General features: G+C 38.5%; 1 protein-coding gene and 1 long non-coding RNA gene across 2 annotated transcripts in view; one reads left to right on the top strand and one right to left on the bottom strand.

The window, feature by feature from the left end:
* Window positions 1-24819, bottom strand: part of LOC136880912 (ninein homolog) — a 280629-nt gene that overhangs the window by 234900 nt on the left and 20910 nt on the right. The window lies entirely within an intron of this gene.
* LOC137502175 (uncharacterized) lies at window positions 16543-17087 on the top strand. The gene is made up of 3 exons (XR_011018698.1): window positions 16543-16567; window positions 16657-16751; window positions 16853-17087. It is a non-coding gene; the product is annotated as an uncharacterized lncRNA (long non-coding RNA).

A 24819-nucleotide genomic window follows, 5' to 3' on the forward strand; every position in this document is an offset into this window, starting at 1 on the left:
TATCTTCTTCTTCTTCTTCTTCTGTGAACCCGATCCTCCCTCCTTCTTCTTCCATCATCCTTATCCTCCTCCTCTTCTTCTTCTGTGATCCTGATGATCTCATTCTTCCATCATCCTTATCCTCTTCTTCTCCTGTGATCCTTATCATCTCCTTCTTCTTCTTCTGTGATCCTGATCCTCTCCTTCTACTTCACTTTTTCCGTCATCCTTATCCTCTTCTTCTTCTTCCATCATTCTTATCCAGGGAGCTCCTAAGTCAGGCAGTGGATCATTGACCCTGATTCCCTTTGATGCCTCAACCAGGCTATTATTAAAGGCATTTTATACTTAATTACCAGGTTTCAATGAGGCTGCCCCTAATATGGAGAACAGATACTGCATGCTGGATTTCAGCGGGCAACTAACACCCACTTACAGGAGTTCCTCTACATCCAAAGCCGTTGACTCCTTTAGAGAGTCAGGTTATTTACAGCTGCCCAACACTCAGCACTGAGTCGCTGGCTGTATGGTTTACTTCATCCCATTGCAGGTAGCCCTAGTCAGACAACTGCTTCAAAAAATGCTTGAAAGATGCTTTTCTTCATACTATGAGGATTGGACCTGCTGGAGGGGTAGGAAAACAGGCAGTCTCCTACATTTCATGTACAGTCAATTCTTGTGCATGATATTTTCAAGAAAATCAAGCAACATACTCTCATACCCATGATAATGGATTTGAATTTGGCTGAGGTCAATGGATCTTTGAAGACAAGCTATGTTGTCTATGCCAGCATGTACATAACTCTGGTGAGTACATTAGCTGTTCATTTAATTACATTAATTCCACATTCTACTCTATCTACATAGAGTTTCAATTTTGTTGATAGGAGCATCAACGAAGTGCAGAGGTGTGACATAGTGAAGAAAACAGACATCAAATTTGACACAAAAGTTAACTCAGCCAACAGAGAACACTTTTATTTCAATAGCTGAGGCCATACAACATTATACTGTATTAGTTCATCAACTACTAAAGGCAATGCATTGTCTCTGTAGCCACATCTGACGATCTTCTGCTAGCCTCTTCATGTTGCTATATGAACCACATACCAGTTCACCAATGAAGTTCCTGATGTAAGACATCCTTGGTCATCCCCCGGGCCTCTTTCCCAGTACTTTACCTTCAATGATGGTTTGGGGAAAAGAGCAATGTCTCATTATGTATCCAGGGAACTTTGTTTTCCTCTTCTTTATCACATTTAATAAACATCAATCCTATCTTACGTTTTTTAAAATCAAGATCTTTTTCTTTAATCCATTGAACTTGTTTTTGTAATTCTTCTCTAAAACCACATTTCAGCAGCCTCAAGTTTAGTTTCTTCCTGTTTCCCTAATGTCCAGGTTTCATATCCACCTGTATTAGTTATACACTATTATTATATCAGTTCCTACATGCACATTTCAATGATGAAATTGTTAAAAATGCTCAACTATCCTCAATGGTGGTAACTATTATTTCAAGGGGCTAAACAAGATTGTTAATTCATATCAACACTTATTTCTTCTTCTTCCTTTTCCAAATGACTTGAGTTCAGCACTCAATGTTGATTTGGCCCTTTTATGGCCAGATGCTATTCCTGGTGCCAACGCAACGAGGAGGGATTAATTCACTATTGAGTATTTCTGCAGTAGTTGGTAGCATGTATGTATGTATGTATGTATGTATGCATCCATGATGATGTAAGTATATGAAGATGAACCTTAACACCCAGTCCCCGAGACAGAGAAACTAAGGAATTAACCATACACAGATGAAATCCTCAGCCTTGCCAGGATTCAAACCCAAGACCTTCTGAACCAAATGTCAGTACACTGACAACCTTACTAGTACCAATTATTATTATTATTATTATTATTATTATTATTATTATTATTATTATTATTATTGTACCGGGAGGTACACCCAACGCCGTGCATTTAAATTCAGCGCCTAAACAAACTCCTCTATTGGCAAAACAGTGAAACTGAAACTACACCAACTTAGAACTTTACTCAGCAGATGTCACCACAGAAATATGATGTAATTTTGTTATTGTGCAGTTGCCTAAACTGAGTGAATTTCTCCTTGTTTTGTTTGCCTTTATCAAGAAGTTTGGACATTCTTCCACAGATGACACTACTAAAAACTATGATCACGCACCCTGGTGCGAGGTGTGTGTATGTTTAGTCCTCAGCCCGAAGGCTGGTTGGATCCTCAACAGCTCCACCATCAGCTGTCATAGATGGCCTAGGCATCACTGAAGAGGCGTACTAGGGAAATGAGGAGTGAGGTAGTTTAACGTTGCTTTCCTCATGGTGCGAGGTGTAAGAAGTTATAATTTTAAAAAGTTTTGTATTTCTAGGTTTTTGCTGCTGAATGATGTTCATTTATTTTTGGGTTGGCAATATTTCCTTTTTAGTTCTTGCAGTTTTGAATCTAGCCAATCCCAAATTTCTGTAATTAATTTTCAACCTATCACAGGTTTCTTGTTCGACTCTGAGTGTAACTTTGAAATGGACCAATTAAAATGAGAAGGTGTGGCTGGTTTCATCTTGAATGATCTCGTACCTTCCCTGAGGGTTTATAAACTGCGGCTTTTCATGTTTCTTGGCCAACTGATCGTCGTCATTCTTAGTGTGTGTGGTAAGCAGGAGGTGGGCGGCCTCTTTCGTCAGCAGCTAGAACATTTACAAGGTAATGGCCACATTAACTTATTTCTTTCTTGCTACCTCCGCAGTTTAACCCGAGGGAAAGGTCTGACTCTTTAGTATGTTGTAACAACTTTTCTAAAATGCAACTTTCTTCCAGCTAATGTAAAAACTTCATAAAATCGTTAACTGTAAACCGGGGATAGAGAGTGAAATACCCTCTCGAGCTACCCTTTATCCTGGTTTGAGGTGACTACGTTTTCTAACTATTTTCCTACTGTAATTGGTTAATGTAATTTCTATACGACTCACCTCAGTAGTTTGGGAACAGCCCCTGTTTCATCGGCCTAGAGCCCCTTAGGTTTTTTGGTGTTCATATCTAGGAGTGCAAGTACACGCCTCCATTCATTTTGTGTTTCGGGCCAGTTACTTAATCTGTTCTTTTGGGTACGAGATACCCCTGTTTCAAATTGTAAGTTGTGCCTAGAAAGGCCAGAGATTGGGAGTTGATGTTGCCTTGAGTAGGCTTGAGAAACTGAGAGGCTCTTTTCCAAAATTTTGTAATTGTAAAGAGTGCCTCTGGAAGGCTGGATATTCGATTTTGGGAGCAAGTGCTCCATGAATTAGGGGATTTCTGCCCTTAACCAAATAATTCTTCTTCCATTTGTAATATTGTAAATCTAGGGGCTTAAAACCCAAAGGGTTAAGGTTCTGAATCTTGGATTTTCCTCATCTGGTTTCTAGTTTGGCATTGTACCTGATTGTTATTTTTTCCTTGTGGAAATTTGTTAAGTTTGGTTTTTTTTTTAATGAAAAAAATATAACCTTTGTTAAAGTTTTAAATCAATTCTTGACATTGTAGATAGACCCATTCACCCCGGCACCTTCTTTCACCTCTGCGTTCCACGGAAACCCCAAAACAATTATTATTATTATTATTATTACACGAGGGAGAATTATGAAAGTAGTCACACTGCCACCCCATAAAAAAAAAGTCAACACTGTACGTAAAGAATAGGAGATAAACTGTTCTGTGATAGAGATCCACTGTATTAAACATTTGGTAATTTAATTCTATCTTGTAATGTATTTATTCTGTTTACTAAGATATTCTTAACCTCACTTTAATATCTGTGTCCACAGCTGCCTACAGCCTGCTGTATTGATTGACAGCCACCAGAGTATTCATGACAACTAAATGCTCTCTGTCACAGAAGAAAAAGTTCCAATCCCAGGGGAGTGAGGGCATCAGCGAAGGAAAGAGTGACAAGAAGGTGGCAAACTTAAAGACTTGAGAGATCACACTATTCTAATCCTGCTGGTAACAGAAGGGGGAAAAAGTTACTCAAGGAAACTTGGAGGGGCTAGCCTCCATGTTAAAACATGTTGATGCAATTGGCAACCAGGTGCATTTCTGTTTTAGCTCCAAGTCAACAATTTTAAATTTAGTGAATTCGTAATATATGTCATGCAATGATAGCAGTTTGCCACCAAATAATTTTTCTTTTTTAATTTAAATTTCAAGCTTGCAGCAGCTTGTTAAAAGATAACTAGAATTTTAAAAATGGATAAAATATATATCTTTTTAATACAGAACAGACCTTCAGATTCTTCACTTTCTAAGGACCTCACATCTGAAATAGAAAAAAAAAAAAAAAATATGGAGCTCAATCAAAATAATTTTTTTACACTTATTGGCATTTCATAGGGCAATACTAAAACACAGCACAACACTAAAACAAGGCATTAACAAAAAATTAAAATGGCTTAGAGGAGAGGGAAGGCAAGATAAACTGTATCATGTGAAGTGTTAGTTTTCAATTTAGTTTTAAGGGGGTCATCCAATGAATTTATCAGCCTCTAACTTAGCTTTTACCTATTTAAACATTTTCATGAGATTGCAAAATAAACACACTTCTACAATAATCCATGATAACTAAAAATAAACTAAATAGCAAGAGGAAGTCACAATAAATACCCTCTTGTAATCCAACCTGTTTAGATAAGCAATCAATCTCACTCCTCTCATCCCTACAACTTTCATCTTATCCAAAAATGCCTTGAGTTCATCCAGCTTGTTTTCACTTCTGCATGGTAGAGTCTATCAAAGTGATGTAGAGATAATATTCCTTCTTACAAAAATACTATAGGCCTACACCACAACTTTTGTGTTATAATTCATAAATTATGTTCGACCAACAAGGAACATGTTGCATTCTAATTTTCTTATACTTTTTATTATTATCAGTAGTAATTATAAATATTTAATTCCAAAAACCGTAAAAGTAGTTAGTGGAACGTAAAGCAAATAACATTATTTATAAATATTTTATGGCATAAGGATATAAATTAAATTACATATTTACAAACATCCTCCTCCTTTCCCCTTATCCAGCTCCTGTCACTTCTCCACTTTCCTCTCTCCTTCCACCATTCCTCTTCCATCATTTTGTCCCAGTCCACGTTTTTTCTTCTTGTGCTTCTTTTACTGAATCAATCCACGCTGTTCTAGGTCTGCCTCTCACTCTCTTTCCTTCACACTTCATCTCCATAATTTGTGTTGGTGTTCTTTTCTCATTCATCCTCTTCACATGTCCAAACCATCCTAATTTATTCCTTTCAATTCTCTCATTAGGTTTTCTACTTCGACTTCCTTTTTAAAATAGTTTCTCACTCTGTCTTTCCCATCATACTTCTTAGGTATTTCATATTGCTGGCTTGAATTTTACTCTAATCCCTAACTGTCATTGTCCAGGTCCCAGCATACTTTTTACGACACACATGTACAGTACATAAAACAATAGAAAGGCGAATTAGATTCCTGATCAATGTACAGTATTTCTAAGCACTGTACTACTTCGTCCCTGGTCTCATGTATGTCCAATGATGTCCCATTTAATTTTCAAATTGAGTAGTTCATAGTGACATGGAGAATGGTCTGAGGCATGCTACCCTAATCACTGTAAGGGTTCTCGGATGCCTTTCACCCGGTACTGGCATCCATCATGTTGCGTTCTTATTCAATATGATTTAATGATGTTGACATCAAACCACGACTGTTAGGATAAGAAGTGTACCCTTTGTTATGATATGCTTTATTCAAATTAATTTGTTCGCTTATCAACCTCTCACCTAGTAACTAGGAAGGTTTTCTTGACTTTTCTCTGCTTTAACTCATAAGGGGAAAAAAAAAAAAAAAATGCTGTTTCTTGTTAGAATCAGTGAAAGGAATATTACCTGTGAAGTTCAATTTCAAGGATATGTTGTGTGAAGAATTTTATAAGCATGTGCTTCAAGAAAATAACTCAAGTCTTTCTTCAAAAGCAAGTTCCGTTGAAAAATACAGCAAAGCTCTAGAGGCTACTCTGTAATGTTAGAAACACGAGGCAACACTATGTGGCAGGCGTGAAGTGACTGTCTTTTGTTTAATACTTAGGTTTCCACTAGTAGCGCTGAGGTAAGTAGAGGCGAGTAGAATAGCAATGCTGCCAACTGTTGCATGTTGGTTTGATGTGGCTATACCTTTTTCCTTGCCGGGCGGACAGTATGCGCAGTGACAATAGAAAAGAGCCTCCCGAAGGGAGTGTGACCCCTTTTGTTCTCATGATAGAAATTGGCCTGGATGTGAAAAATACGTTAAAGCTAATAAATGACCTTTATTTTTTGCCGTAAGCCTCGAGATTAAAGGAGGAATTAAGAAAGTGTAAGGTTACCATCCGACGCCATGACACTTTCAAACTTCGCGGGCCTCTTTAGTCTTTTTTCGCTTGCCATGGTTGGTAACGTCGGCCAATGCCCGTGATCCTTGGAAGAAGCAATGGATAATGGTGTCTGGACCACTGCTTTAGGTTTTAAAAGTAAATATACTTCTAGCGGCAGGGGGATTGGTCCCTGGCAAGCGTATTGAACACATCTCTCTTCCACAATCATTTTTAGATGAGAATAGCAGCATTTAAAGTAATATATTATGTAATAATCCTTGCGGAGTAGCCACTGGAGTTCTACCAAAAATACAGCTTCAAGTAAAAGAACAGCAGCAAGGACTGATCATGAAAAGTATTTCCTTATGCAAGAAAAAGTTCTTTGTAATATATGTATCATTTTGTTATCGACTGAAGGTGTCAGGGTTTTTTTTAAGTGTGCTTCTTGCTGAGCAATGTCCTGCATTTGGAAATTTTCAGTTTGTAACCCAATTAGCTGCCCATTAAATTGTACCTGGGGAACATAACTGTCTTGCTTATTGAATAAGTAAGAGCAGCTGACCACAGTCTTAGTTATGTTTGATTTCAATCGCCAGGTATCAAAGAAGTTAGAGATCATAGTTACAGCAAGATCATCAGTATATACAAACTTTCTAGCAAGTGAGAGGTAGGTCTGAGATGTATATCATCCTTGGAAAGGCAAAGTATCATAAACAAAATTTTGTCAAAATTGAGGTTCCGATAATTATACTCAAACGGACTCCAATGCACATGCTAGCAAAGTATCGCAAGCGTCAAATGAATCTAGAGGATAAAAACAACGTAAAAAAAGAAATTATCGTAACCACCATACCGAACACCACGTTATCATAAGCACCAGTCATTACATCTTAAGCGCTTGAGTTAGAATCTTGTAATTATCGTAAGCGAGATGTTTTAATTCTGGAGGGAACGTGAGTTGAGTCAGTTTTCACTGTTCATGTCCACTGCCAGTCATTGCTGTAGTACACGTTTTGTAACTGCCTCAGATCTATTTGGCACTTGAAACATAAAGCAAAGCCTGCTGGTGGACCTATCGCATGTTGATTGACAGCTAGTATACCAGTGAAATGCAGAAGAGGGGCAGGAAGGGAAGAGGAGGGGCTGCTTCTTGTGACAGACTTGACTGAGCAAGTATGGCCAGTAGCTAAACAAATCAGTTCATTGTCAGTACATATTCCTACCATCTGTGCACAAAATGAATTATTCTGCTGAAAATTCTAACCTGAAGTTTGCAACAATAGGACAAACGCGAGATTGTTCAGTGTTCATAATTTTATGATGTGTTGTAGAGGTCGGTCAAGAGAATTTTAATCGGTCAAGTTGGCCATGCGGTTATAGTCGCACAGCATTCGGGAGGTAGTGGGTTCGAATTGCACTGTCGGCAATCCTGAAAATGGTTTCCCATGGTTTCTCATTTTCACACCAGGAAAATGCTGGGGCTGTACCTTCCGCTACCTTCCCAAACCTAGCCCTTTCCCATTCTTCCGTTGCCAAAAACCTTCAATGTGTTAGTGTGACGTTAAACAAGTAGCAAAAAAGTTAGTAGAACAAAGACGGTACCAGACTGAAGAAACTCCATTTGGAACACCATGAAAAACACAGAAAGAGAAAAAAACTGTATCAGATTTTTAAGATTTTGACACACAATCCATGAATTTTACATTCTTCAGAAAACAAATTATGACCAGTGTGTGGAGAGAGGATTGGTTTCCAAGGAGGCTGTATCAGTTTGAGAAGTATTGTAAAAGAGTTAGGCTCCAACTGAAAGAAGATTAGAAATAATACAAGGGTTTTTATCGAAGTCGCCTATACAGTGTCAACTCGAAGCCCATGAACCAGGCCTCTCTGGAGGCCACATGCCATGCCATGATAGTAGTTTTCTTGAGAATAAATTTCTAGTGAGTTGCTGCAGAAACTGAGTGTACTTCTGACGACTGATGGGTGATATCCAACAAGGAGATTAGCAGGTGACACAAGACAGGGTGTTGAGTTAAGTGCGGAGACTAAATACATACATACAATGTGTCACAACGAGTATCTAAACCTTATCTGCAACTCCAAACTCAGTGATATTACCATAAACAAATAAGGAGGACTTATAAAAATGTTACTTTCTAAATTCTGCACTGTTATCAGGGTAAATTTCCACTTTCATTCTCTTATTGTAGTGAAGAAAGTAATTTTTTTTTAAATTTACATTTCTTAATTCAATCATTTAAGAAAATCTCTTATTATTTTCATGCATTCCATTCTTTTAAACCAATCCCTCCAAAATATTGTAAGCGCTACAAATGCTATCGTAAGAGGATCACTTTGTTAAACAATGCACTTGATAACGACCTGCAAACAATCATAAGCAACATTCATAAATTTTAAAATAAGTTCCTGTTTACAATGATTGAATAAATACCCGACCTGATACAATAAGGTGAAAAATTCATTTCTGGAGTAGAATAAAAAAACTGCCTAAACTGTAAGTATTTAACTTGCTAATTGTCTTTATCAACTCCTGGAAAATTAATATTTTGTCATGCCTTTCCAGGGACGATAAGTTGAAGAGCAGAGGGAAAGAAATTAACCTTGTTTCTTGCACTTAAATGTTACATAATTTTGTTTACAATTTACTTTACATCGCACCAACACTGATAGGTATTATGGTGACGATGGGATAGGAAAGGGCTAGAAGTGGGGAGGAAGCAGCCACGGCCTTAATTAAGGTACAGCCCCACCATTTTCCTGGTGAGAAAAACCATGGAAAACCATCTTCAGGACTGCCGACAGTAGGGTTCAAACTCACTATCTTCTGAATGCAAGCTCACAGCTGCGCGAACTTAACCACACAGCCAACTAGCTCGGTAAATGTTATATCAGAAGCTTGAGCTTCTTAAGTGATAGGCTGAGAATGCCATTCTCTTACAAAACTGAACTAGCTTGAATCTGACTTCAATACTTAATTAATGTTATTAGTTTTACATCACACTAACTACTTCTATGTTTTTCTGGAGACATTAAAGTGCCAGAATTTTGTCCCACAGTACTTCTTTTACATGCCCATAAATCTACAGACACGAGGCCAGGGTATTTGAGCACCTTCAAATACCACCAGACTGAGCCAGGTTCGAACTTGGAGTCAGAAAGCCAGACCCTCTTCTGTCTGAGCTACTCAGCCCAATAAATGTGACTTCAGATTCTCAGTACTACAGAGAGTTTTGATCTAATTTTACACACAATTCTTTTACAACTGTTTGATTTTTTTTTTTTTTGCTATGGGCTTTACGTCGCACCGACACAGATAGGTCTTATGGCGACGATGGGATAGGAAAGGCCTAGGAGTTGGAAGGAAGCGGCCGTGGCCTAAATTAAGGTACAGCCCCAGCATTTGCCTGGTGTGAAAATGGGAAACCACGGAAAACCATTTTCAGGGCTGCCGATAGTGGGAGTCGAACCTACTATCTCCCGGATGCAAGCTCACAGCCGCGCGCCTCTACGCGCACGGCCAACTCGCCCGGTCAACTGTTTGATTGGAGAGTGGATTTATTATTTCATATTGTTGCAATACTCTGGTTTTAACTTATATTGAGTTTTCTCAAATCTTCAAGACAAATGTAAACAAGAAAAGTAGAAGATTAAAAAAAAAAAAAAAAAAACTGGTCTTGATTTATGGAACAGGATAATAATAATAATTGTACCGGGAGGTACACCTCAACTCCGCACATTCAAAAGAAGCGCTTTAAAGAACTCTTATCTATCAAATAAAACGTGAAACTGCTACTGCATGAAGTTGGGACATTAGTCAGAAGATGTCACTACTGAATAACTGAGAAGTTTGTCATTTCTAAGTTTCCTAAATTGATTGGATTTATTTTGTTTTGGTGTGCATCAAGAAGTTTGAACTTTTCTCCATAGATGTCTCTACAAAAACTGAGGTCACGCACTCTAGTGCAAGGTGGAATAATTTGTTATTGAAGGAAATTTTGTGTTTATAGGTTTTCTCAAGGAAATTAACTTTCATTTACTTTTTATATATTTCAAGGTTTGCAACACTTCCTTCTCTTCCCGCCAGCTTTGGTGTCTGGCCAATCCAATTTTTCGGAAATTTCATTTCAGCCTATCACAAGCTTCTTGTTGGTTTTTGGGTGTAACTTGTGATTCTGCAAATAAAAATGAGAGGGTGGGTCCGGATTTAGTCCAGAATCCTCTCGAACACTCCCCTCAGCTATATAAGCTCAGGCTTTTCTGGCTACCTTGTCTCACTGATCGTCGAAGTTCTGAGTGTGTGTGTGTGTAAAGAGAGGAGGCGGGATGCTCATTCTTCGGCAGACAGAACACCAGCCCAGGTAATGGCTACCAATTTTCTATCTTTTTAGCTGTCTACGCAAACTTATCCGAGGGGAAGGTTCTAAACTTTAACTATGTAACCATCTCAAACTGAAATGTAATAGTCTTCTTTCTAATGTAAACCTCATAAAAGTCTTTAACTGTAAATTGGGGATAGAGAGTGCGTTACCCTCTTGAGTTCCCCTTTAATTTATCGTGAGGTGACTACGATTTTGTAAGTGTTTCTCTTTTCCATAAAGCATTAAATTAACCTTCATTCGAGTCACCGCATAGCTGGGAATTAGCTCCTGGATCATCAGGCCGAGAGCCCAATTAGGGTTTTATACTAAATTTTCTAGTAGCGCAAGTGTACGCCTCCATTCAATTTGTGTTCAGGACATTAATTTAACCTGTTCTTTTTCCACGAAGGCCCAGTAGGCTGGGTAATAGATACCCCTGTGTAAAAATGTTAAATTTTAAATTGTGCGTAGAGAGGCCAGAGATTGCAAGGTTTTGTGTAATGTTGCCTTAAGCAGGCTGTAAGAAATTGGTTAATGTTGGAGAGCATGTAAGCTCTTTTCTAAGTTTACTGTAATATTGAGAGGTGCCTTTGGAAGGCCATAAATTGTTACTGTTGGAGCCAAGTGCTCGTGAACACTGTGTATTGGGAGATATCTCTCCTTATCTGTCTTACGCAACATTTGCAAATTGTAAATTTGGAGCCTGAAGCTCAAAACTTGTAAATTTGGAACCTGAAGCTCAAAACTTGTAAACTACCTATCCTTGAGTTTTCTATTTTGTATCTCTGTTGCTATTTTGTACCTGATTACCAGTACCTGAAAATATTGTTTGTTAAGTTTGAGATTCTAAAAGAAATATAACCTTTATTTAAAGTTTTAAATTAATTTTTGATATTGTAGTTAGATTCATTTAAGCCCACACCTTCTTTCACCTCTCTGTGTTCCACAGATATCCTGGAACAACAACAACAACAACAATAACAACAATAATGATTTTACGTCCCACTATATTTCAGTTCTTATGAGTTTCGACTTGACATTTGAGCGCTGCCTTTTGGCAGAGGCAAAGTGAATTAATAAACAGCAATCATAGGCAGCCGATTGATCAGATAGAGCGCGTTAGAATATACTTCTGGTTAACAGTGTTGTCTACTGAAACTACGTGCTATCAGCTGTGTGTTGTATTGTGCTCAGTTCTTTTAGCGGTCTTTGTCAGCTCACTCGGTCATTCTTGACAAAGAACCAACAATGGCGGCCAGAAATAATGAGTTGATTGAGAGGCTGAAGGAGTACAATATTTTGGTTTGCACTGTCATGAGGAAGGGGAGATCTCATGCATCTTGTAAAACAAAACAAGCCCTAATACCCAGTTTATGTGGTGGATGAAACAGCCACAAGGCATGGGCATAAAGTTGTTCGCCTTCCACCATACCATTCTTTCATGTTTACCTGTTCGAGCATTGATATATTTTTATCTTATAGCCTTATCCTAAATATGTGGTGTGTTTTGTTAATTATATGCGAGTTATATAAGATGTTATGCCTTTGCTGGCGAGATGTAGTGTTTACAGTGCACTATGTCTTCTGGTATGGGCTATATCAAATTTGTTACTTTCATTGACCTGTCTCAGTCTCATCCTTGGCTTTGACAATATGAAAGTGACCGAGGTATGAGTGATGCTAGTAATACCATTGCTTATGCAGCCAGTCCCTGTTATGAATGGTGTGAAAATATCGCTCATAGGGTCGGTTGGTGCATGCATTTCAGTGGGCTTGGCAGACTGATATGTAATAGCAACCAGTGGCGGCTCGTGGCTGTAAAGTATGGTGAAGAGCTATTACCTCTTTGGTTTCAAGCGACAGATTTAGGAACTTCTTTCTTTCTTTCTTTCTTTCTTTCTTTCTTTCTTAATCTGCTTACCCTCCAAGGTTGGTTTTCCCCCTCAGACTCAGTGACGGATTCCACCTCTACTCCCTCAAGGACAGTGTCCTGGAGCTTCAGACTCTGGGTCGGGGATACAACTGGGGAGGATGACCAGTACCTTGCCCAGGCAGCCTTACCTGCTATGCTGAACAGGGGCCTTGGTGGGGGATGGGAAGATTGGAAGGGACAGACAAGGAAGAGGGAAGGAAGCGGCCATGGCCTTAAGTTAGGTACCATCCCAGCATTTGCCTGGAGAAGTGGGAAACCATGGAAAACCACTTCGAGAATGGCTAAGGTGGGAATCGAGCCCACCTCTACTCAGTTGATCTCCCGAGGCTGAGTGGACCCCGTTCCAGCCCTCGTACCACTTTTCAAATTTCGTGGCAGAGCCGGGAATCGAACCCGGGCCTCCGGGGTGGCAGCTAATCACACTAACCACTACACCACAGTGGAGAACAAGATTTAGGAACTATGTGTTGTTTTAGGTTGTTTTGTACTCGTACCTGTGACTGGCGGAGGGTCCAGCACGTGACCACGATTTATTGAATTTAATGTTTCGTCATTACCACGAAAAGCTAGTTCTTGCTTACTTAAACAGAGCACTGCATCAATTACCAACTGAAGGAAAAGCCTATTTAAATGTACATTTTCACTGAACTGTACAATTACAATATATAGTCCCGGGCGTGTAAGGACGTACACTAAGGGTGCAACCTTACCCTTTCTCCCCTGTAATATTAAGGTATTGATTTATAGGTACTTTTCTTGCTGTTGGGTCTTTTTCAGTGTCGGTAACCATACAGTTTAGGGACCCTACTTGCCGATACGACGTCTTACTGTTACCGTTAATAATTATTATTATTACTGTTACCGTTAATCTGGCACGTTGGCAACGTTCAGTCACTGTTCTAGCGTGAATTGCGTGTTGCCACTGCATTGCCTCTAAAGTCACTAGCGATACATTTGCGAGAATATTTAAAGCATATTTTCTTTTTCTGTGGGATTGTAAATCTATTTGGCTAATACCAGGTAAGTAGAATTGTGGCATGTTCGGATAATGCATTTAATAACATAGTTTGTGTGAAATGATGAGCACATCATTTTATTAATTACGTTCCTATTTCGTCCCATACTTATACGAACAGAATTCGATTGGGATGTCTAAGAAGGAAGAAAAATCTGCAAAAACTCCTCCGAAAAGGAAACCAAGGTTACGTCCTTTACAAGCTTCAGGTCAAGAAATGCTTGTACATTGCTACGAGCAATTGAAACAGGAAGACGACGAAGAAGGTATCAGTCGTAGTGATACGAAGCTAATGGCAAGAGTTGCATTATTAAATGGGGTAAGTGTTCGTTTTTATCTTGTTTCTATGATAAGTTTCTGGCATAATGACAATCAGTTGAAAAGGAGCAGTATTTCATTCTGAACCTAACCTAACCTAACCTGATCATGTAGGCCTAGGCCTATACCATGTCTTGTGTCAACTTTGATACGGTTCGTAGACTTAACCTTTGTGTATTCATGTTGACTTACGGTATATGTGTATGTAATATATTTCTGTGTGTGTATTCTTACAGTGTAGTTTCGGTTTAGTCCGAAAAGTAATAGGAAATTTCAAGAAGGGAGTTGAATTTTCTACACCAGGTAAACGCCGAAAGCGTGAACATCCAGTGACCGGCATAGACAGTTTTTCTAAGGAAGCGATAGCAAGGTTTATTTATGATAAATTACATAAAGGTAAGGTGACTTCATAAGGAATCTATTGCAACATTATTTATAGAAATTGGCACGCAGGTGAGATAAGCTCCCAGAAATGTTTTGTGCATGTATTGCCATACAGCTCTTTTGAGTCCCTTGTAACTCTCTTTTTTCTTCCCACAGGAGAAGTCGTAACTGTAAGAAAGGTTTTCGACCACATGAAAGCAAATTATGACACTTATTTGTACAAGGGCTCCGAAACATCATTAAGAAGAATTTTGAAGGCCATGGGGTTTGTGTGGAGTAAAGGTGATCCCTATGCGTATGTTAGAGAAAATGAAGACATTTGTTTTAAGACATCCTGTTTTCTGAGGGAATACATGCGTAATAAGGACAGTGAGAAACCAAAACCTGTTGTTTTCTTGGATGAGACTTGGATTTTTATGAATGGTGAATATATATGTTATATATTACATTTTATATTAAAAAAATCTTGGAATAATTTATCTTCATCAGGTGTCTTTGGTTTCAATTGTGCATTTGTCTTTCAGGATCACCCACATACTCCTGGAATAAACCACACAAATCTGGACATGATGTTCAAGGAGTAATTCGTCGACCTGTGTCTGAGGGAGGAAGACTGGTTATTGTTCATGCTGGAACGAAGGATGGCTTTGTACCTGGTATGTTCTTACTTTATTTTACTTCATTTTATTGTAGTGAGGTGATCTCTCTTTACATAGTTATGAGGGTATTTAGGGTTTGTAGTACGGATGATGGGGGGGGGGGCACATAAGTCTCTGATAAGACCCCAACTTAAGTACAGTTCCTGTGTATGAGACCCTCACTGGGATTACTTGGTTTGAGAATTGGAAAAGTTCAAAAGACAGAAGCACGATTTGTTGTGGGTGATTTCTGACAAAAGAGTAGCGTTACAAAAATTTTGTCAGGTTTGGGCTGAGAAGACTTGGGTGAAAGGAGACAAGTTGCTGGACTAAGTGGTATATTCCGAGCTGTTGGTGGATAGGTGGTGTGGAATGACATTGGTAGACGAATACGTTTCAGTGGTATTTTAAAAGTAGGTAAGATCACAGTACAGTGATAAAGTTGATGAAAAGTGGGGCAAATATTTGTTTTTTTTTTAAGAAGGGAGTAAGGGATTGGAATAATTTACCAAGGGAGATGTTCAATAAATTTCCAAATTCTTTGCAATTATTGAAGAAAATACTAGGCCTATCCCTGAAACTACATCTTCCACCTGGGCGACTGTCCTAAGTGCAGATCAGTGGTGACTGATTGATTGAAATTGACTGGCACTAGGTCGGAAGTGGCATTATAACTTACCGCTCATTGAGCTCTGTACGTGGTTTTTGATTTTGACTTCTCCACTGTTATTAAAAAGACTTGCAGGTATTCACTTTAGGCCAATGATTAACCTTAGAGAGGTATTTCAATTAAAACTTACTCAGTGTATTTTCATATATTACTGGATATTTGTATCAGTAAATTACTTGTATTGTAGGCCTATTTATTATGTTTATTCTGCATTCGACAATCTCCACCTGAATCAGTGCTTGATACCTGACTGTTAAACACCTTCCAAGCTTCTTATTTCTTACTGCCTGATATAGGTTCAGTGTTCGCAGCAATTACATTTGTTCTAAGGTATTGAAATGGGTGTTTATACTTATATCTTTAATGCAAGTGATCGTGGACTTCTAATCCAGATATAGGCCTACTAATGGAGATACATTCATGAGAGATGTTACGATAAAGTAGTGTAAGTAGTAATTAATTGACTTCATCATCAGGTGACTTTGCTACACAGTAGTTGGTTTCACTTAAAATCAGACAGCTTTTTGTATCATTCAACAGAAATCACAATTTTTATTAATAGGCCTATCCTTGAAGAGGGGTGATCTCATTTTTAGGGAATACTTTTTTTAGAAGAAATAACTTCATACTAAAACTTAAAATTCTTACAGGTGCTGATTTGATATTTGCTACAAACTTGAAGAGAAATCAGGATTACCATGGTGCTATGAACAGCGAGAAATTTCAGATGTGGGTGAAGACGCAATTAATCGTAGGATTAAGAAATATAGGACCCTGTGTTATTGTAATGGATAATGCACCATATCACTGTAAGCTTGTTGAGCATCAACTAACAACGAAATGGAGGAAGGATCAATTAGTGGTAATTATACTTAATTGAATATTTCCTTCTACTGAATGATGTTTAATGATGTTACAGAAATTAATTTTTATTTTTCCTTTAATTTACAGTCATGGTTAAGGCAGAATGGAGTTTCTCCACCAGAAAATGCTACAAAAGATGAGCTGCAAAGGTTGTGTAATATGAATCGAAGTCACTTAAAGAGGTACAGAAGCACGTAAACATAAGTTTAGATAATGTTGTTTACACTCGTGTATTTGACTTTCATGTATGCATAACAATATTTCTCTGTTTCTTTAAAACCAGGTACATTGTTGACGAGATGCTGCACAGTGAAGGCCATACTGTCTTACGACTTCCTCCATACCACTCATTTTTCAATGCCATCGAATTTGTATGGTCTGTGGCAAAACAGTATTATAACAAAACAGTGGCTTCAAGACCTGGTCACGGATTGGACAGAGCTACAGCTGTGTGGAAAGAATCTCTTGATCAGGTAGGCCAAGTGGAAATGTTATTTATTGGATATAGGCAAGTGGAGTTTATAATATACTTGTCAGATTGTGATACTTCAATATATCTTATAGGTGACAGCAGAGATGTGGAGAAATGAAGTGAAACACACTGAGAAGAAGATTGTCGAGTTCTACAATAATGAGGTGAGAGGTCTTCCTGAAGTGGAGGAACTAGTCATTCATCATGGAAGCAGTGAATCAGAGGAGGAAGATGAGGAAGAAGAAGAAGAAAGAAAGAAAGAAAGAAGAGAAGCCGAGGAGTTAGCTGTACCATTGTAAGAGCCATTCCATGAGATTAAGAATGTTATAACTTTGCTGGGAAATAATACATTTCTGATTGCCCCGTCCTTTCTGATATAACGAAGTTACATTTCAAAATTGTGGGAATTGTGTATCTACAAGTTACAGGGCGGTATAGATGTGCAGGTGGGGATCAGTGTCCAATCGGAGTGGAATTATCTAGAACTGCTGTGGCGCAATGTGAGGAGGAGCGGGCAAGGGGGGGAGAGAGAGAGGGAGACAGCACTCTGTCACCAATACACGATGTAAACATTGTACGCCTGTTAAAATACTGACATAACTTAAATTTTATACACTATCTAATGGTTTTCCACAGTTCTCTGAAAGTCACAACTCACATATACTGTATATATATATATATAGAGAGAATTACATATAAAAATACCTGTGTCCACAATAAGTAGCCCACATATTAAATATAAATCAATTTGCTTTACGTCGCACCAACACAGATAGGTCTTATGGCGACAAAGAGGATAGAAGAGATAGGAAAGGGCTAGAAGTGGGAAGGAAGCGGCCGTGGTCTTAATTAAGGTACAGCACAAGCATGTGTCTGGTGTGAAAATGGGAAACCACCGAAAACCATTTTAACGCCTGCCGATGGTAGGATTTGAACCCACCATTCCCCGAATGCAAGCTCATAGCTACGCGACCCTAAACGCACGGCCAGCTAACTCGGTCATCTTTGAAAATGTCTTTTTCTATCAGCAGAGGCTTTTTTAAAATCGTCATATTTTGTATAGGCTACAGGAGATGTACAGTAGCCCACTGGTTTTCTGATTAAACATCATTTATTTAAGCTATTGCATCAGTCTACTTACATACTCACTGTCCACGCACATCGGTAACCTCGTGATTCGATTATTGAAGTATTGTGCAATGATGCGACATACAAACTAAGAGAATACCGAGTGGTTCTTCCAAATATAAAACAGACAATTTCGAGTGGTCATGAGCATGACTCATAGTCATAGGGTAGGCTAAATAATAATGTTATTGGCTTTATGTCCCACTATCAACTTTTAGGTTTTTTTTTGAGACGTCGAGGTGCTGGAATTTAGTCCTGCAGGAGCTCTTTTATGTGTCAGTAAATCTACTGACATGAGGCTGAGCACCTTCAAATACCACCGCACTGAGCTCGGCCCTGCCAAGTTGGGTTCAGAAGGCCAGCGCCTCGACCGTCTGAGCCACTCAGCCAGGTGTGGAGGCTAGAGAGCTGAGTTTAAGTAATTGTTGAACGTCAACTAGTTATAAAGATACTGATTGATTAAACTAATACAGTAATTAGAATAACCTAATTGACTACCTACTTACAACCTAGGTACTTTGGAATTGTGTTCTATCTTTTTAACACTGCAAATAAATCCATGTATTGTTTAAAACTCCCTGTAAGAAAAGGACAGTGGATGCGAATAGGTATTATTTTCAAATGAGCTGAGCTCGAGAGTCCATTATAGCATACGATTTTTTCAGTGTACCATGACTCTGTATGTATTGCTTCAGAGGAAGTTCGGCTCCCCGCCAATGTCCAGTGTACCGATAATGAACCGTGTGTGTGTTGTGTCTCACTGATCCATGACTGCGTACGATTCTTTCAGTGAGCCATGATTCACTGTGGCTCGCTGCAGCGAAAGCTCGACTCCCCGCCAGTGTCCAGTGTGCCTATAAGGAGCCGTGTGTGTCGTGTGGCTCACTGAGCCGTGATTGTGCATGATTTGTGTGCCGTGAGCTTGCCGTTCCTGTGAATCGATTCACTCGGACACTTGAATGAATCGATACACTGCTTCGAATCATGCACTCAGTAGCCTACACTAGTAGAGGTACATAGTACATTACCATTAAGATAGATAGCATTGCAAAGTAATTCGTCTTTACCATAATAATAATAATAATAATAATCGTATGGCCTCAGCTACCATGTGCAGACATTTCAAGTTGACGCCATCTGGCTGTCTGCTCGTCAATTTTGACGTTCCGTTATACTCTAGGCCCACTAGATGGCAGACCGAGTAAACCGAAACTCTCTTGGGCGTCTGTGGCTGAGATTTAATGAATTTTGTCGGGTAAACACCAAATGTGTCACCGGAGATCTTTTACGTGCCGACATCGTACGACATGAAGTGTCGAATGGACTTTTTTCTGCCCTTCAAAAATCCGACTACCTCTGCCGGGTTTGAACCCGCTATATTGGGATTCGGAGGCCGTCACTCTACCACTGATCCACAGAGGCAGCTGTCTTTACCATGAAATACATCGTCGTCGTACATGACTGAATTACTATCAATATATCTTAGAGAAACTGTAATGTACATGAAACCGAAATTGAGTTTAATTTCCACGATACATTCTTCCTGTATAAAGGAGACCATGTAGCTTATCCACCTTCATTTCAGCCACATAAATATTCAGCAAAAATTGCAAAATCACATTAAAGGACAAATACAATTTTTTAAGTAGAAATAGTCTGGAACATAGATTAGTGAGGTTGGACATCCTGCCCGTCATCATTCAGGAGTCGCTGTTGAACATACTGTACTTGTCAAAACTAGTAAGTTTCTATTTTACACAATAATAGTGAAATGTTGATGAAGACGACATACACCCAGCCCCCGTGCCAGAGAAATTAACCAACGGTGGTTCAAATTCCCCACCCTGTCGAGAATCAAACCCACACCCTGTGACCAAAGGCCAGCACGCTAACCATTTAGCCATGGGGCCAGACAATAATAGTGAAAAAGCATGTTCACTGCAGCTATTGTTGACAGGATATTTCTTCTCTTTAAAGAACAGTGAGTACCACGAATTAATATCCTGTTTTGTTGATTCCTGTAAACTTTGTATGTACGGTTTTGGTTCGCCAGTTCCTAGCGTATCTACTGAATGAAAACTTTGTAGACCAATGGATTCAGTTTTATGTTTATTGCCTTCAGTCGTCACGACAGTTTTTTCAATGACAACAGTCGCTCAATTACAAATCCTGTCGAACCTAACCTAACCCTGCGACAATCAGTGGTTTTCGATGGATCACTACCTAACCGGTCATTATAATTTGTTTTCGGTGGATCACAACCAAACCTGTCCCTATCAGTGGTTTTCGGAAGAATACAGTGGTTTTGTCACAAGTCAATACAGACTCTTGAATCAATGTGTGAAAATGGGAAAGTGTAGAAAACCCTCTGCAGTCTTTTCAGCGTTGTCACACAGCTGAAATTCACTTTAGAAGTAATTGTAAAAAGTCGTATATAGGCTCTACAGATACATAGTACATTACCAATTCCATCTCGATTGCTATGATTCGCACACTGCATAGCGGTTTTGCTCTATAGATAAATCATATTATAGTGAAAAAAAATTTGTTTAAAAAAAAATATCTGTCTGGCATGAAGGTCCAGAAGGAAAATACTTTCATTGGAATTCTTATTTATGTGCTCACCACCCTAGAAGAGCGATGCGTTTCGTAACTGGGAATAGAAGGAATACCATTAATTGGGAAAGTCTTGAATCTAGAAGAACTAGAGCTCGCCTGTGTGGTCTTTATAAGAGCTATACGGGAAGGGCTGCTTGGAGTTGTATTAGGAATAGGTTATAACCTCTCTCATACTTATCGAGAAATTATCATAAGCATAAAATTAGGGCCAGAAACCAGCATACGGATGTGGGCAAGTTTTCCTTCGTCAACAGGACCATAAGGGATTGGAATAAATTACCTGCGGCAGTCTTTGATAGATTCCCTTCTGGTATCAAGTCATTTAAGAAGACCATTTGTGTAAAATGAAAAGTAAAAGTTGTAAATTACGGGCACTGAATTTGTGATTTTCTGCTTGGTTTCGATTGTGAAACTGGGAGGCTTTTTCTTGTGGTATTCTCTTTCCAGGGAAGTGCTTGCTGTACTCATGTTTTTGTAATTGTTGTTGTTCTTGGTTATTTAACAATGTTTTTAACTTTATTTTATCATCACTTGTAACGTTAAGCTAGTAGTAAGCTCAATCTATAGTTTTGTAAGCCATAGTAGCAAGTATTGTAAATAATTAAATTGTGTATGAAACTGTACATGATGCTGGATTTAGAATGACTAGTAGTATTTCTTGTAATATTTTTTTCCATGGAATTCCTTTTTGTACTTGAGTTGTTGTAGTTGTTGGGTAGTATGATTTAACTTTATTATCACTTGTAGTGTTAAGCTAGTAGTAAGTTCAATCTATAGTATTGTAATTTGTAGTGTTAAGTACCGGAAATACTTAAGTTGTGTGTGAATATGTATATAATGACACTGGATTTAGAAAGTTAAATTAGTAGTATTTCTTGCTTGTTGTAATGTTGTTGTTGTTGTAGGGTAATTACGGTTTAACTTCACTTTATTATCACTTATAATGTTAAGCTAGTAGTAAGGTCAACCTATAATATTGTAAGCCAAATTGTTAAGCACTGTAAATACTTAAGTTGTGTGTGAATTTGTATATGATGTTGCTCGATTTAGAATATTAAACTAGCAGTAATTCTTGTTATATTTTCCTTCCATATATCTGCTTCTTGTACTCTTGTTGTTTGTTTGTTTGTTTGTTTGTTTGTTTGTTTGTTGTAGTTGGGTAATTATGTTAACTTTATTATCACATTACTGTAAGTGACCGTTGCCACCGGGGTATTTCCCATTTGCAATTTATTAATAATAATAATAATAATAATAATAATAATAATGAGTGACAGAGGTTTAACTTAATTTGGAAGGAATGTTTTGCGTATGATAAATGAGTACCAGTTAACTATTGGGGGCAAAGGCGGTCATGCGTTGAGCTAACCACTCCACCCCACCCCACCAAGTGCCAACGTCATGGATAGTGGAAGCCTTCACCTTCCCCCCTTCCAATGGCTTTCATGGTTTGTACGGAGATGACTTTGCTTTTTGCTTTTTAAATATTAGTATTCATGTTTATTATGTTTGTTTATTCATACCCCTGCTTTGTAATTCAGTGACCATGGAATGGCTCTAAATGTTGTAAATTATATTTATATTTACTTGTATTTATTTCCTTTTTCCTTATTGCACACGTTTGTTGTTGTTATTATTATTACTACTACATATCGCTTAACATGTAAATAAACTAATATTTAATGCAGTAAATAATGCTTATCTCTTCGGATTCATTTCTTCGTTGCATATTCGTTTTGCTATGACAACATGACTTCTTTATGATATAAATAAATATAAAATAAAAGTATTTCTTCCCAAACATATTTGTTATACGTGCACCAATCAGAGAACCAACTACGGAAGTACCTCTTACTAAGGTGCATAATGTTTTTGCATACATGTATAATTGAAGAATTGAAGATCCATATACAGGTAAGTGGGTCGCCCATGTGGTAGGCCTATTACGCGTCATAGGAAACTGAGTGAACTGGCTGTGCAGTTTGATCACATTGCTGTTAGCTTGGTTTCAGGAGATGGTGATGTATTCGAACCCCACAGTTAGCAGGTCTGAAGTTTTTTTTTTGCCCGTCATTTTCATTTCAGGCTAGTGCTGTGTCTGTACGCTTATTTACATTTTAAATCCTAGCCCTCTTTCCTATCCAATTCTTGCATCACAACCTGTCTTCATGTGATTTAAGCCAATATATATGTAAAAATCTGGTAATGTTGTTTGACTCATAGTGCTCCTGTACATTGGTTTCCGTAATGTTGAAAGCTTGAGATACACCAACTTGTAAGCTGAAAATATGTTTAAAATGCCAAATGCCGAAAACCGTAAAAGTTCTTAGTGGGATGTAAAGCTGTTAGCATTATTATTAAAAGGAAGGACATATGTCTTATGTGGTGAACTTGCAGAAATCGCAATGAATTATTCAATCTATATTCCCTCCCCCCTTCCTTTAAGAATGCAGTTATAGTAATGCATACATCAGAATCAGAATAAAGGCAGGAAATGTTTAACATTATTTTAAGCGAGTGAAGGAGAGAATGTATGACTAGCTCAGGTTGGCGGATTCGAGTTCGGCGGTATTTGAAAGTGCTCAAATACTCCAGCCTCATGTCTAGATCTACTGGTACATAAAGAACTCTTGCGGGACGAAATACTGGCACCTCGGTGTATGTGAAAACGATAGAAGTAGATAGTAGAACTAATATTCAATTCTGCAGTGAGCTTGAAGCTGACCTAATTTCCGTTCACGTAGCTTGGCACATTAGTATTCCTATATGTTTCCTGATAACCGTGAAGATATAACCAGCCTGCAGGCTGAAAATATGCCCAATCTCTCTCCTTAGGCTACTGGTTACCGGTATTGAAGAGAGAAGGAAATGTTCGCGCAAAAGAAAGGGAAGTCATTGGACTTTCGAAAATCACACTGCAAAGACTTATTAAACAAATTGCATCGTTTAAAACGCCCCTATTTTCAAGAATATGGTTATAGTACGCCTACTGCATATCAAAATAAAGACAGATATATGTAACATTAATTTGAGTGAGAAAGGGTGTTTATTTCCTAAATTTCTCATTGAGCGTGGAAACCGACTTAATTATGAATATCTTGATTTATTTCATCTTAACTTTTATCATTTACTAGGGTAGGGAAACATTTATTATCGGTGTTTACATTGAGGTTAGTGTGTTATGGTTATGTCTGGTGATTTTAATATGTAACCAGGCAGGTTGGCAGCAGTGATCAGCCATTACAAAAAAGAGAAAAGAAGAGCATCGGGCGGCGATATTTACTTTCTGGGGTATTTCGTTACGTGGCGATTACTATACAGTCTGGCATTTTCCTTCAGGACATCAGAGATCGTATTTTCGTTTGTTTCCAATGTCTTGAAATCTAGCTGCCGTATTTTATGTTCTGCAGAGTCTGAGTGCTTATGTAAAGAACGTGTTATGTTCAAAAGGGCTGAAAATCCTTCTTTATTCGAAACGTTATTTTTATTGATAAAAGGCAAGCAGGCCCAACAAAACAACTTCTGTAGAGCTGGAGAGGAGCACAACCATGGAAATTCCTTAAACCACTATCGTTTGAAACTAAGATTGTAAGATTTACCAGAATGTTTCACTTCTTTTGTAGCACAAATTTGCAGTGATCAAAACGTAGAACTTCATTCTGATCTCGTTTCTCCAACGTGAAAATGGTGTTTATAATAAAATGCACACTATGTCATAAATAGGATACATATTTAAATAAAACAGCACAACACTAAGAATGAACCACGATGCGTAAGTACTCGTACTTCACACAGGATGACACAGGGAAGATGAAACATTCCGCTCTTCCGGCAACTTCACTAGCACATTCCGCTATGTGGAAAGTAAGCGGGTGATGTCACGGTTGTCATGGCAACCGCCAAGGCCAAGTGCTAGGAGGGAGCACTTGGGAGGTAGAGGCAGCTGCGGAATCTCTCGTCTTCACTCAGTCTCACGCGCCGTACTGTGGCCGACAGCCGGCGCTTTCACAAGTTCCCCTGGTTCTCATCAG

The sequence above is a fragment of the Anabrus simplex genome, chromosome 9 (assembly GCF_040414725.1).
Source record: "Anabrus simplex isolate iqAnaSimp1 chromosome 9, ASM4041472v1, whole genome shotgun sequence".
Classification (NCBI taxonomy): Eukaryota; Metazoa; Arthropoda; class Insecta; order Orthoptera; family Tettigoniidae; genus Anabrus; species Anabrus simplex.